This window comes from Anabrus simplex, chromosome 2, assembly GCF_040414725.1.
Source record: "Anabrus simplex isolate iqAnaSimp1 chromosome 2, ASM4041472v1, whole genome shotgun sequence".
Lineage (NCBI taxonomy): Eukaryota > Metazoa > Arthropoda > Insecta > Orthoptera > Tettigoniidae > Anabrus > Anabrus simplex.
In genome coordinates this window covers 1133035037-1133047555 of record NC_090266.1, presented here as the reverse complement: position 1 = coordinate 1133047555, position 12519 = coordinate 1133035037, and the positions used below count along the sequence as shown (strand labels likewise).

Genomic DNA, 12519 nt, shown 5'->3' with positions numbered 1-12519 from the left:
ATTTCAGCTTTTCATCTAAGATTAATCCAGAAATGATCCAGTGTGGCTATATTGTAGTATTGTGGGATGTACTTTATCCATTCTAGGATAATGCCACGTTCTTCCCATTTTATCAGTATACTGAAATGATTTATTTACTTGATGGTACCACATTCGTTTACGTTCTTCAAATTGATCTTTAATCTCAGATTATTTATTTCTGCATTGAATTGAGAATGTTCTTTGAGAAAGGGAAAATCTCTTTCATATTTTATGAGTATCTTTATATTGCTGCCATTGAATTAATGTTATTTTATAATTGCTCAAATGATATGACCTGAAGGCGAATACTGGCCAATGTAAGGATTTCTCTGAGAACTGCGGGTATAGGAGATGAGAATCAACCAAGTCAAACTCATTCAGACCAATTTATATCCAAATTCAATCACGTTATTGTCAATTACAATCGAGATTAACATATATCATGGTGACATGTATTAAATCAATGATTAAGGTAATATTTAAACCACCATTCATGGCAATGTTTTAAATCATTTTCAAGATACTTAATTATTCATTTGAAGATTTATTATTTATGACTGAATCAATGTTCGACTATACAAAATTTCAAATGGACTAACGATTAAACATTTGTAAATGCAATTGTAATTATGGACATGTTGTCAAAGGCCATTTTTTGATGCAAGTGCGATAAACAGATATAACTTGAAAACAATATTCACTCACCCATGGGTAAATAATGCAAGAACAAGCTCAAATTATTATTATTATTATTATTATTATTATTATTATTATTATTATTACTACTACTACTACTACTACTACTACTTGTATGTATGGCTATGAAGTGTTACATCCAGTTAGTATTTGTATTATTATTATTATTATTATTATTATTATTATTATTATTATTATTATTATTATTATTATTATTATTATACAATAGCATTGTTTGTGAGGTTATGTCATGAAACATGCACTGTATATAGAAATTAATATCAGTTCAATTAATGTAAGAACCTGTATATCATTCATTCTTACCTGTATATATAATTTGCAATCCATAATTGTGAAACACACTGTAATTTCCAGAATGGTATAGGTAGACGAGAACGATGGAGAATATTCTGTACATTATAATCTATGTATTAGGCACTCTCGAATTTTTGAGAAGGTATATTTTGTAATGTAGCTTTCTAGAAGCCTGGCCAGACACAAGGAGGTGGTCTTGATGGTAATGACAAGTTAATGGTTGGAGAGTTATTGGTCAGGGAGTTGTTAAGTAGGAGTTTCACTGGTGAACACGTGTTGTGGTTAACTGACATGCTAAAGTAGGCAGTCGGTAGGCAACTGTTTTAACTGTGTTTCAAGGTTGTAATCTCCATATTGAAGTGTCAGGCAGTTGTTTTTAAAATGGAGAATTTGTGATGTGAGTGTTTCGCTCGTGACAGCAGTGATTAAGGTTATGTGTGTGTTTAATTTGCAAATAGATGTGAATAAAAATAATTGTACCAACTGACAGCATCTCGTGTGCGTCTGTGTGGATACATTAACTGGCTACCACGACAGAATTATTAGAATCCACTGGAATCAAAAATGAAGAACGACCAGAGGACCGTTGTGATGTTTAAACAGATAATTTCCTTGGCTAAAAACATCGAGGCCCAGTTTGGAAAACTCAAGGAGAACATCGAGACCCAGTTTGGAAAACTAGAGAAGAACATTGAGGCCAAATTTGGAAAAGTCGAGGCCCAGTTTGGAAAACTCGAGGAGAACATCAGGGCCAGTTTGGAAAACTCAAGGAGAAAATTGGGGCCCAGTTCAAGACTGGATTGACATCAGAAGAGGGAGCCGAATAACCGATCGCTGGACTTTGTGGGCAGGAGATGGAAGTACAACACAGCCCGCAGTCATGTTCGACTTGCGAGGAAGTTGTGGTGGCGCGGCAGTGCCCACAAACCGAGAGCCGACTACCGAGTCCAGCTGCAGGAAAGGACTCAGCGCACCAACGGAACGCTGCAGATATTCGACACTGAGACCGAACAACGAACCAACAACCAATGACTGTGAATAGGTCGTACCAATATGACACCAAGAGTAAGGCGCTCGACAGCTGCAGTAAGCTCAACGGCACCGGGAACTCTCCAGGGAGGATATTCAGCGTGGAAGCAGAACTATGGGGAGACTCAGACGATGTCCCAGGAGGTGGAGGCAGTGATGGCAATGACACAGCCAGTGGGACCCACTGTAGGTATGAACGAAGGGAAAGCCAGCGGAGCTTCGAATGCCATGCGAGTACCTGTGGATCACCATCACCAGGAACTAAGACACCGTCGACCGGACACAGCGGACCCACCATGGGAAGGTGGTGGTCCCTGATGGAACCACTGGGCTACGAACAGTGGACATCGACAGCGCCAACAGGAGGGCTGTGTGACTGAGTTAGTCTGTGTGTAGTTAAATGGTGAGGACCAAGAGAGTGTGACAAAGTGTGGAAACTGTTTCAAGTTACAGGGGGGATATTGATGCAAGTTTGTTAAATGGATATAACTTGTAAATAATATTCACTCACCCATGGGTAAATAATGCAAGATTGAGCTCGAATTATTATTATTATTATTATTATTATTATTATTATTATTATTATTATTATTATTATTATTATTATTATTATTATTATTATTATTATTATTATTGCTGTCTGTGTCCTCCGCATTGCAAGCTCTGCGCCTACAAGCTCCGCAACCCGCCGCAGCACCGAAGTTTCTAGCAGCTACAAGGTGTCTTTACTGCGCCTGGCACGCTCATCGATGACGTCAGCCAGGGATATATAAGGAGCTTCGTTCCGAGCCTCTCCAGGACTACCCCAATGTTCGACGACCAGACCACACCGCAAGTCAGACACGGAGGCATTCCTCTTAAAAACGTGTTTTGAACAGGTGGACAAATTGCTGGCCATGAGGTTTCACCTCTGAACATTGCCTCATTATCCTGATCCCCGTAGCCACGTCGAGCCCCGAGTATAGCATTCTGCTACTCCCTTTTATTCCTCACCAGTGCTCCGACGTCCACCTTAGCATTCTGCTATTTGAATAAATTAATGCAAGTTCCTTGCAAGTATAAACCTAGTACCAGCATTCTGCCTCTCTCTACAAGTTACACTTGTAATTTCACAGAAGATAGTTTTCGGCTATCAGGACAATTTATTAGTGAAACAGACTATCTCCTCAAGGTAGAACTAAGTGTATATAGAACCCTCATATTGTATAATTGTACATATGCAACAGACATTCAATTTAAGATTAAATTTCAACATTAACTGCATGCATTCAAACAAGTTTCAAGAATAATTCAGTTTTATTTGTTATATATATTGTATCAAATCACTGAAACAATAAACTTTACGTTGTGTCACTGTATACCAAGTTCCTTGTATACAACAATTATCATTATGATACGTCCGACTCGTTGGCTGAACGGTCAGCGTACTGGCCTTCAGTTCAGAGGGTCCCGGGTTCGATTCCCGGCCGGGTCAGGGATTTTAATCTTAATTGGTTAAGTCCAATGGCACGGGGGCTGGGTGTATGTGTTGTCATCATCATTTCAACCTCATCACGATGCGCAGGTCGCCTACGGGAGTCAAATAGAAAGACCTGCACCTGGCGAGCCAAACCCGTCCTGGGATATCCGGGCACTAAAAGCCATACGACATTTCATATTATGATACGATAGCGTTGTTTGTGAGGTTATGTCATGAAACATGCACTGTATATAGATATTTATTTCAGTTCACTTACTGTAAGAACCTGTATATCATTCATTCTTACCTGTATATATAATTTGTAATAAATAATTGTGAAACACACTGTAACTTTCAGAATGGTAAGGTAGACGAGAATGACAAAGAATATTCTGTACATTATAATCTATGTATTAGGCACTCTCGAATTTTTGAGAAGGTGTATTTTGTAATGTAGCTTTCCAGAAGCCTGGCCAGACACAAGAAGGTGGTTTTGATGGTAATGACGAGTTATTGGTTGGAGAGTTATTGGTCAGGGAGTTGTTGTTAAGTAGGAGTTTCACTGGTGAACATATGTTGTGGTTAACTGACATGTCGAAGTAGGCAGTCGGTAGGCAACTGTTTCAACTGTGTTTCCAGGTTGTAATCTCCATATAGAAGTGTCAGGCAGTTGTTTTTAAAATGGCGGCTTTTTGATGTGAGTGGTTTGTTCATGATAGCAGTGATTAAGGTTATGTGTGTGTTTAATTTGTAAATAGATGTGAATAAAAATAATTGTATCAACAATACAATATGTTTAGATACACCATTGTTGTTACTAAAGACTGCCATTATTCTCATGTTATCTTCAATAATGTACATTGTGTCCTCCAACAAAAGCACATCTTATGTAAATAAACCAGCCATCCTATAGTTAAGTTTATTATTTGTTAGTTAGAAATCCTCCACATTACTTCATAATAATTAATTATTACCATTACATGAGACACCTGTCTGTCTCAGGTATATTTTATTCTTTTACGATTAATTTAACATTGTGGTGAAACTGTCATGAGAACCTACTCTTGAGTTAGGAACCTTATGTTCTGCTGGAGCTAAGCAAAATACAAATATAAACATAAATAATATAATATGATAATACTATAATATGATGATATGCGATATGATGAATATGAGATATCTATTACAACATCCTACCTGACGATGATTTTGATGTAATTATGACTCATGATGTACATATCTGTTGTTGCTTATAATGGATCTATGATGAAGCCGTAAGATGAACTATTTCGACAGCGCATATTATAAATAATGTAACAGCTTGGCCCCATATATTTTCACTACACTTAATTTACTTATAGACAACAGTCCCATTTTTGTCACCCAACAGTGGGGCTGGACACTTAATATGTCGCAATACTGAATATTCACTCAAGGAGCTGGGCATGCAGAGGCATCAACAATCTATGTAATATCCCAATAGCCCATATGCAGAAATTACATTAGCCAACAAACTCACCTATGCTGAACAAGATAGTTTGGCTGCTAACACTTATCTCTCGATGCATTAATTTAGAATTTCAATACAGATGCAGACTCCTTTAACAAAAAAAATGTTATTAAGTGTTTATGTAGTGTAACGATATTCTGAGATTAGAATTAGATGTGTATATTTTAAAGGGTGATATATTTTTTTCTCTTTTATCATTTAGCCAAGAACAGTTAACAAATTATTATAAATATTTACTATTTTTATTTTAATGTGTTAAACATAAATTAAGAACTGTGATTTTATGATATAACATGTCCAAGAGAACATTGGTAATTAGTATGCTGATGAAGAAGAGAACATTCTAAGTTCTTGAAACATGTATGGTCGTTAGTAACAATAGTAAAGATTCTTAATAGTATTGACAAGGTGGAACCACACTTTTTAACGGTGTTTGAATAAATGAATGCGTAAACAAACGGGTGGATACAGTAAGGGACATTGGCAGATGTACCAGGGAACTCATTTCATCTCATGTGAACATTCTCCACATGAGGATACCAGTATCACCACTCTGAATGGTACTGGCAAGAGGAATCAATTGCCTCATGTGTTTGGTGATGCACCTGTACTCTGCCATTGACATATACCAACTGGTACCTCGATTCATCTGACCAGGTGATTATTTATCAGGCTTTGCGAGTTATATGGCAATATTCCTTTGTCCATGTCAGTCTTTGTGCCTAATGACATGCACTGAGGACATGTTCCCTAGTGGGAAGGCAGATTCTGTGCAAAACTGCGAGGAGATACTTCTGGATGGTATGACTGCCCACACCTCACTGTTTTCTAGCATTGAATTTGTAGGTGATCTGCCGGACTGTGACACATCTATGTGCTCTTATTATCCGAACTAGCCGACGGTGAACCTTGTCATCAACACCTTGTACAACACGGCAGTTGACTCTGGTGGCAGAAGTTTTTCCTGAATCAACATACTCACGATGCCTTCTTTACACAATGGCCAGTGGACAGTCCACTGCCTGTACAACTTTGGAAATGGAATGACCTGTATGTCCGGAGCCAACAATCTGGTTGCCAACAAATGCACTGAGATCTCGTATCTTACCTGTATGCTACTTAACTTTTACTCACATGCCCAGTATTAAGTCTGATGGCATTACATTCATGTGCCATGCTGTACTATTACATTACATTTCACCAAAACTGCAGCTATCTATAATGCAATTGCTCATCAGTGTACAATTATTTTTACTGAAAAGGTGCCAGGGAATGCAATTATTTATTTGAATTTTAAGTTATTAATCTGATAACTTGAAACACTGAGAAGTGTGGCTTCCTTCTTAATAAATTATTCAGCCAGTCAGACAAACTACGATGCCTGAAAGCTCACATCACTAAAAATCAAAATCATGAACATTGACAAATAAATTGTCTTTAATAAAAAAATGTCTACAACTGAAGCTCATTTCCAAATACATACAGGCAAAATCTAAATCCACATCAACATTGGCTAAAATATCAACATCTCAATTAGAGTTATTGTGGATAAGATACAAAATTAAATTTGCATATATAAAGAAGCAGGAAATCAACGAACAAATTCTATGCATTCACTTAAACCTAAGCAAATTCAGGCACCCCGCTCGATGGACATCCTACACTAATTTTTTTACACTATTACATTAAACATGAAGCAATCAAAAAACGAAAGATCATTGGCAACAAAATCAGCAACCTAAGAAGTAGACAGACTAAAGCAAAAAACCATGACAAACTCACTAATTTTCATCCTAGGTTAATTAAAAGATCTAACACTACCCTTTCAGATAATGAAATCAATCTGCTAGAAAAAGGCTTCAAGTTCAACTGCCATAAATTTTATACCAAAAATAACAAACGTAGAAATTGCTGGCGAAAACATACCCGTACCTCAAAGAGAAACAATAAAAAAACGTAGCCTCCAAAGAAGTCCTAACAATTGGACATGAAAATTCCATTAACACTAGAACGGCCGAACTTTCCTCATACCTGCAAAGGCTGCAGGCAGTCATTTCCACCGCTGCTGCTTACTGATATACACCTAGCATCCATGATCTGGGAAACATGTGAATGTTCAATAATTTATTTTAAATCAACATAGTTAACCATTGGGATGAATTTTATACAGATCAATCCATTGTTAAATATTAATAATTGTTCATATTCTCTCACTTCTAATAGGTAACAATGAAACATTTTGGCGGACTTGCTATTGAATGCCTTTGTGAAAACTCATGATAAAAATAACAGTCTCTATTTGTTTACAAGCCTATTCAGGCACTTGACAAGCAATTTATGCAAGTGATTATCTTACACAAACATTTTCCACAAACTACTTTGTTGCAAGAACAACACGAGTCAGAGGTTTTGTTCTGTTTACAATTGGAGTTCACTTGACATTGTCATCGCTTACGACTGGCACAATGAAGTCCTAACAATTGGACATGAAAATTCCATTAACACGAACGGCCGAACTTTCCTCATACCTGCAAAGGCTGCAGGCAGTCATTTCTGCCATAAATTTCATACCAAAAATAACAAACGTAGAAATTGCTGGCGAAAACATACCCGTACCTCAAAGAGAAACAATAAAAAAATGTAGCCTCCAATGAAGTCCTAACAATTGGACATGAAAATTCCATTAACACTAGAACGGCTGAACTTTCCTCATACCCACAAAGGCTGCAGGTATTTTCTGAGTCTGAGGCTCAGGCTGAACTGTAGGGAGTTCAGTCAACCGGGATCTTGTCTTCACAAAATCAGATCTTAGTTCTTGTATTACTTCAAGAATATAATCATGTCAAGAGATTCTCTGTCCCGTAAATTCCTTGTAGGCTATTCATGAATATATTGCTGCTAGGTCAAGTACGTTGTAAAATACATTCAGCAACCTGCCCTAGTAGTGTATTTATGCATCATTTGATCAGCTACATCCACACCATACTTAGTTCCGTTATAAAATTCAGTAGTACTAGGGAGCTTGACTGACTTGAACGCACGGGTGTAGAGTGCTTAGCAGAAGCACATTCTTGTTCACTTTCCCTTGATATACTGTGAGAGTAGTGTGAGCTTCCTTCTGAAGTATGACAGTACCGAGCTCGATAGCTGCAGTCGCTTAAGTGCGGCCAGTATCCAGTAATCGGGAGATCGTGGGTTCGAGCCCCACCGTCGGCAGCCCTGAATATGGTTTTCCGTGGTTTCCCATTTTCACACCAGGCAAATGCCGGGGCTGTACCTTAATTAAGGCCACGGCCGCTTCCTTCCACTTCCTAGGCCTTTCCTATCCCATCGTCGCCATAAGACGTATCTGTGTTGGTGTGACATAAAACAAATAGCAAAAGTATGACAGTCTCGTACAGATTCATGCGTAGTGCTTTGGTTGACTCTGGGATTTCTTTGTTCACTCAGTTGAGTGTTCCAGCAATACTAGTTTCCTTCTCTTTCAGTCTCTCAGCCAACTTTACCAATGAAAAGAAGTTATCAGTAGTCATGTTACGTCCTTTCATGAGGTATGGGTCCATAAGTTTCATGACAACATTTTCAGGCAGTGACTCACTGACAGGTCGCATTTCATCTTTCCCAAGATAAGGAAACCCACTGCGCACATACTTAGAATCAACATCTACCAGTAGCCAGAATTTTATGGCAAATTTATCTGGCTTGTTGGCCATATACTGTGTGAACCTGCACAGAGCTTTAATGAGGAAGAGTTGTTCATCAGCTGTGACATTCGCTCCTGGTTTATAGCACGCATAACAATTCTCAATAAATCTATTCCAAATATATATCAGATGCCAAAGCAAATTTATCTGTCTGCAAATGAGTGAATCTAGTTTTACGGAGATCAAAGTGTAAATACCTTAGAATTTCTTTGAACCTGTTTCTTACCATAGTGTTAGTGAAAACAGGGGGACCCCATAAAGAAGACCACATATGATCTACGGCTAGACTAGTAAGTTTATAACCTCCAAGGGCATATAACAAAGCAATGAAAGCATCTAGTTCTTCCAAAGAAATAGACCAATTATTATCCATTGTCTGTCTATGAGCTTCGGTCTCTATGCACATCTTTATATGCTTCGACATGGGTGTGTCAATGAATAAACGCTAGGCACTAAACTTGCTATTACATAACGCTTAGCATGAGAAGTAGGCCCTGCTACCTCTTTCAGTACATTCTGAGCAGCCAACCTTCCAGGGAGGGTCCCACTACTGTCGATAACAGTCCAAATAGTTGTTCCATCCTTACCACATAACTGATCCTCTGGTGCAAATGAAGGAGACTTTACCAGTTCAAGACCTCTCACACCTCGCCCCCTTCCTCTTCACACAGGTTGCCCGCTGCTAAGAGACATCCTGTGCTGCAAGATTGATCATGGCTGGTTGAAGGAGTAACTGCGTCTATCGTAGGTGCGAAGTCCACTGTGTGCATATATTCATTAGCCGAATCACTATCACTATCCAACATATTACCACATTGTTGAGGTATAAAATCCTCATCGTCACTCATTGCGTCTATCTATATCTGACAATGTATCTTCGTCACCTGATTCGTCTTCTCCTAGCTTTTCAAGTTCTGCTAATAATAGAACAGGAGTAAGTTTTTGCCACCAAGCCATTATTGTGCACTATACTACAGAAGGGACAGGCACTAACTCGTCCACTCATGACCACAGCTAGAGCCATACTGTTTAGATACATCCTATAAACCTATAGTGCCACTTGTAAATATATTACAGGAAGCAAGCAGTGAGCAGATGCATTCCAGGACAAATTCTCGCTGTTAATCTGTACATATTTTGTTACAATCTAAGTCTAATGTTATCACTTTTTTATTAAAACATTGTTATTCTTTTAATATGAGGACACTATTTTGATCATTTTTACACTCATAGACCTGACCTAGTTTTTGTACATTAACGGCTGATGATGTTTGCTATGTCAAACGAAACATGTCCCATTATTTAAGACACTTCATGGTTATTCCATAATTCAATGAGTGTGTTGTGTTGTATTGTATTGAATAGGTGGTTGTAAATAAAAGAATTTTATAATTTTATTATATCATCTTCAATACGGTTCTATTATGAGATTAATTACATGTAATCGCCTTCGAATATCGACGAGAGAATTTGCTAGTGGAAATAGCGAGGAAATGATACAGAAGGTAATCGATCGCATGCAACATAATCGCTGGGGGTCATGAATACCCGTAATGGAAAGAAACGTGCGCGCTTAACCATTCGTAATAACGGATGCGTCAGTGATAGGGCTCTCGCTGTAACCGAAGGATGATACACAGCTGAATATAGAAATTATGAACGAACAGCAAAAATTGCCGCAATAATGAGGTTCTTGTTATATGCCGTACTCGCTATAGCGGACTTCTACTGTATATTTTGTTTTTGGAAAATTGACTTAGGCAGGGAGGGATTGAAAATAAGTGGAGAAAGAGTTGAATTCTTTCCATGAGGATACTCATACCTCAAAAACTGAAGATATTATAGACGTGAGAAATGGTATTTGAAAAATCATTTCAAATAAAGACACACGTATGTTTTGTTACTGGGAAGTCCACTTTGGGGTGGGGGAATTGTAAAGAAGGAACGTAATTCTCTTTTGGGGGTAAATATATATATCAAGAACTGAAGATGTTACACGTGTGAAAATTGGTATTTGTACTTTTTTGGTTTTGGAAAATCCTCTTAGGTGGGAGGCAGCGGAAGGACTGATAAAGGGGTTGAATTCTTTTTATGGTGATACTTATATCTCAAAAAAACAGTGTGGAAATTATTTGGATCTGCTTTAAAAATAAAGAAACAGGTATTGTTCTGTTTTTCACTTGAGAGAGGACTGTTTCACACATGTACAGTTCTATGTCACATGTTCCAGAGTTAGCTCTGCCAATAGCCTGGTCATCTTAGCCCTAAAAGGCACTACCACAAACAACATGATTTACAACAAGGTTCTGGAGTAAATGAAACTCAGTTTTTCAGTGAGTTTTTATACTCTAAGGATTTTCAGATAATGTCTTAGTGCAGTAACGAGGAACGATTACTTTTACCAAATTACAAAATTCACCCAAGTAAAGCTGTGGGTAACAGCGAGTTGCACATATATATGCATGATTTATAGTGATTTGATAGAATCTGAGGATGTATTTTTTATTTTTTTACAGGTATGTTATAGTGTTATATGTGTTGATGATTGATTGATTGATGTTTGTTGTTTAAAGGGGCCTAACATCAAGGTCATTGGCCCCTAATGGTACGAAATGACACGAAATGAGATGACAAATTAAAAGTCCAAAATCCTCCACTGACTAGAATTCAAAGCGTGAGGATGAAGAATGAATGGATGGATTGATATGAAGTTAAAACGATCAGTGGACCCGATCCACAGTGCCTCACATGCACAGAAGCTGGCACAAAACAATAGCAGTACGGACCAAGGGACAGCTTCTATAGCACGATGCTGAATTGAATAGAATATGCTCGTTCTTGAAACGGGTCCAAAATCCAGGTCATCGGCCCTCATAATAGTATTTATCGCTAGAAAAGTAGAACCATGGTACTTCCCACGTTGCGGTACTAATCAAGAGTAGCGTAGACTCGTGGTATTCCATACATTACGGTACGACTCACAGGTAATGAAATTCGCACATGTATTACAGACCTTATGTTTTTCACACATTGCGGCGCCCTTGACAGGCAATGCAAATCTATAGTGTTCATCACCTAAGTGTAATAACCACAGGGACTCGTACCATCCTGTGGTGTTCCTCATAGAGTGGGCAAGCCAGAACTATGAGTTCCTTCATCCCATGGTGTCGCTCATATAATGCTACTAATCACAGGTACTGTAAAAGCCGTCGTGCCCACGTTTGCTACTAATCACAAACCTATTTGGTACCCAACATAGTGGTACTACGCACAAGTAAAGGCGATCCATGGTGTTCCCCGCGTGGTGGTACTAATTACAAATACTTTCATGGTTCTAAGTTGATCATCCCTTGGTCGCCCCTTTTAGTTGCCTTTTACGACAGGCAGAGGGTAGTGTGGATGTATTCTTCGTCTGCATCCCTCACCCACAGGGGGTGTTATATGTGTTATGATTAGTGTTTTCGAGAGACTGAAAGCTTTAAAGTTACTTAACTAATTTGACACTGGAAGATATGGCTTCCTTCTTAATAAACCATTGTAGTCTGTTGGTTGGCTTTCACATACCATCGCAGTCGACGTTCACCTCCGCTATCAATGCTGTGTGGAAATCCACAGTTTCCATGATAGTTATTCCCAATGGTACCATTCGACCACACACGATTCACCTTTACAACAGAGGTACGTGCCTGGTTTACAAATTATGCTGTTTTTGAAATGCTGCTCCTCTTAGGTCAAATGCCAATGATAATCCTGTTTTGCAAATTGGTTAAATTGTTCCCTTAACC

The 12519-nt window shown here is 38.3% G+C and overlaps 1 protein-coding gene across 1 annotated transcript in view; it reads right to left on the bottom strand.

Moving 5' to 3' along the window:
- Apoltp (Apolipoprotein lipid transfer particle) overlaps positions 1 to 12519 on the bottom strand; it is a 668275-nt gene that overhangs the window by 473475 nt on the left and 182281 nt on the right. The window lies entirely within an intron of this gene.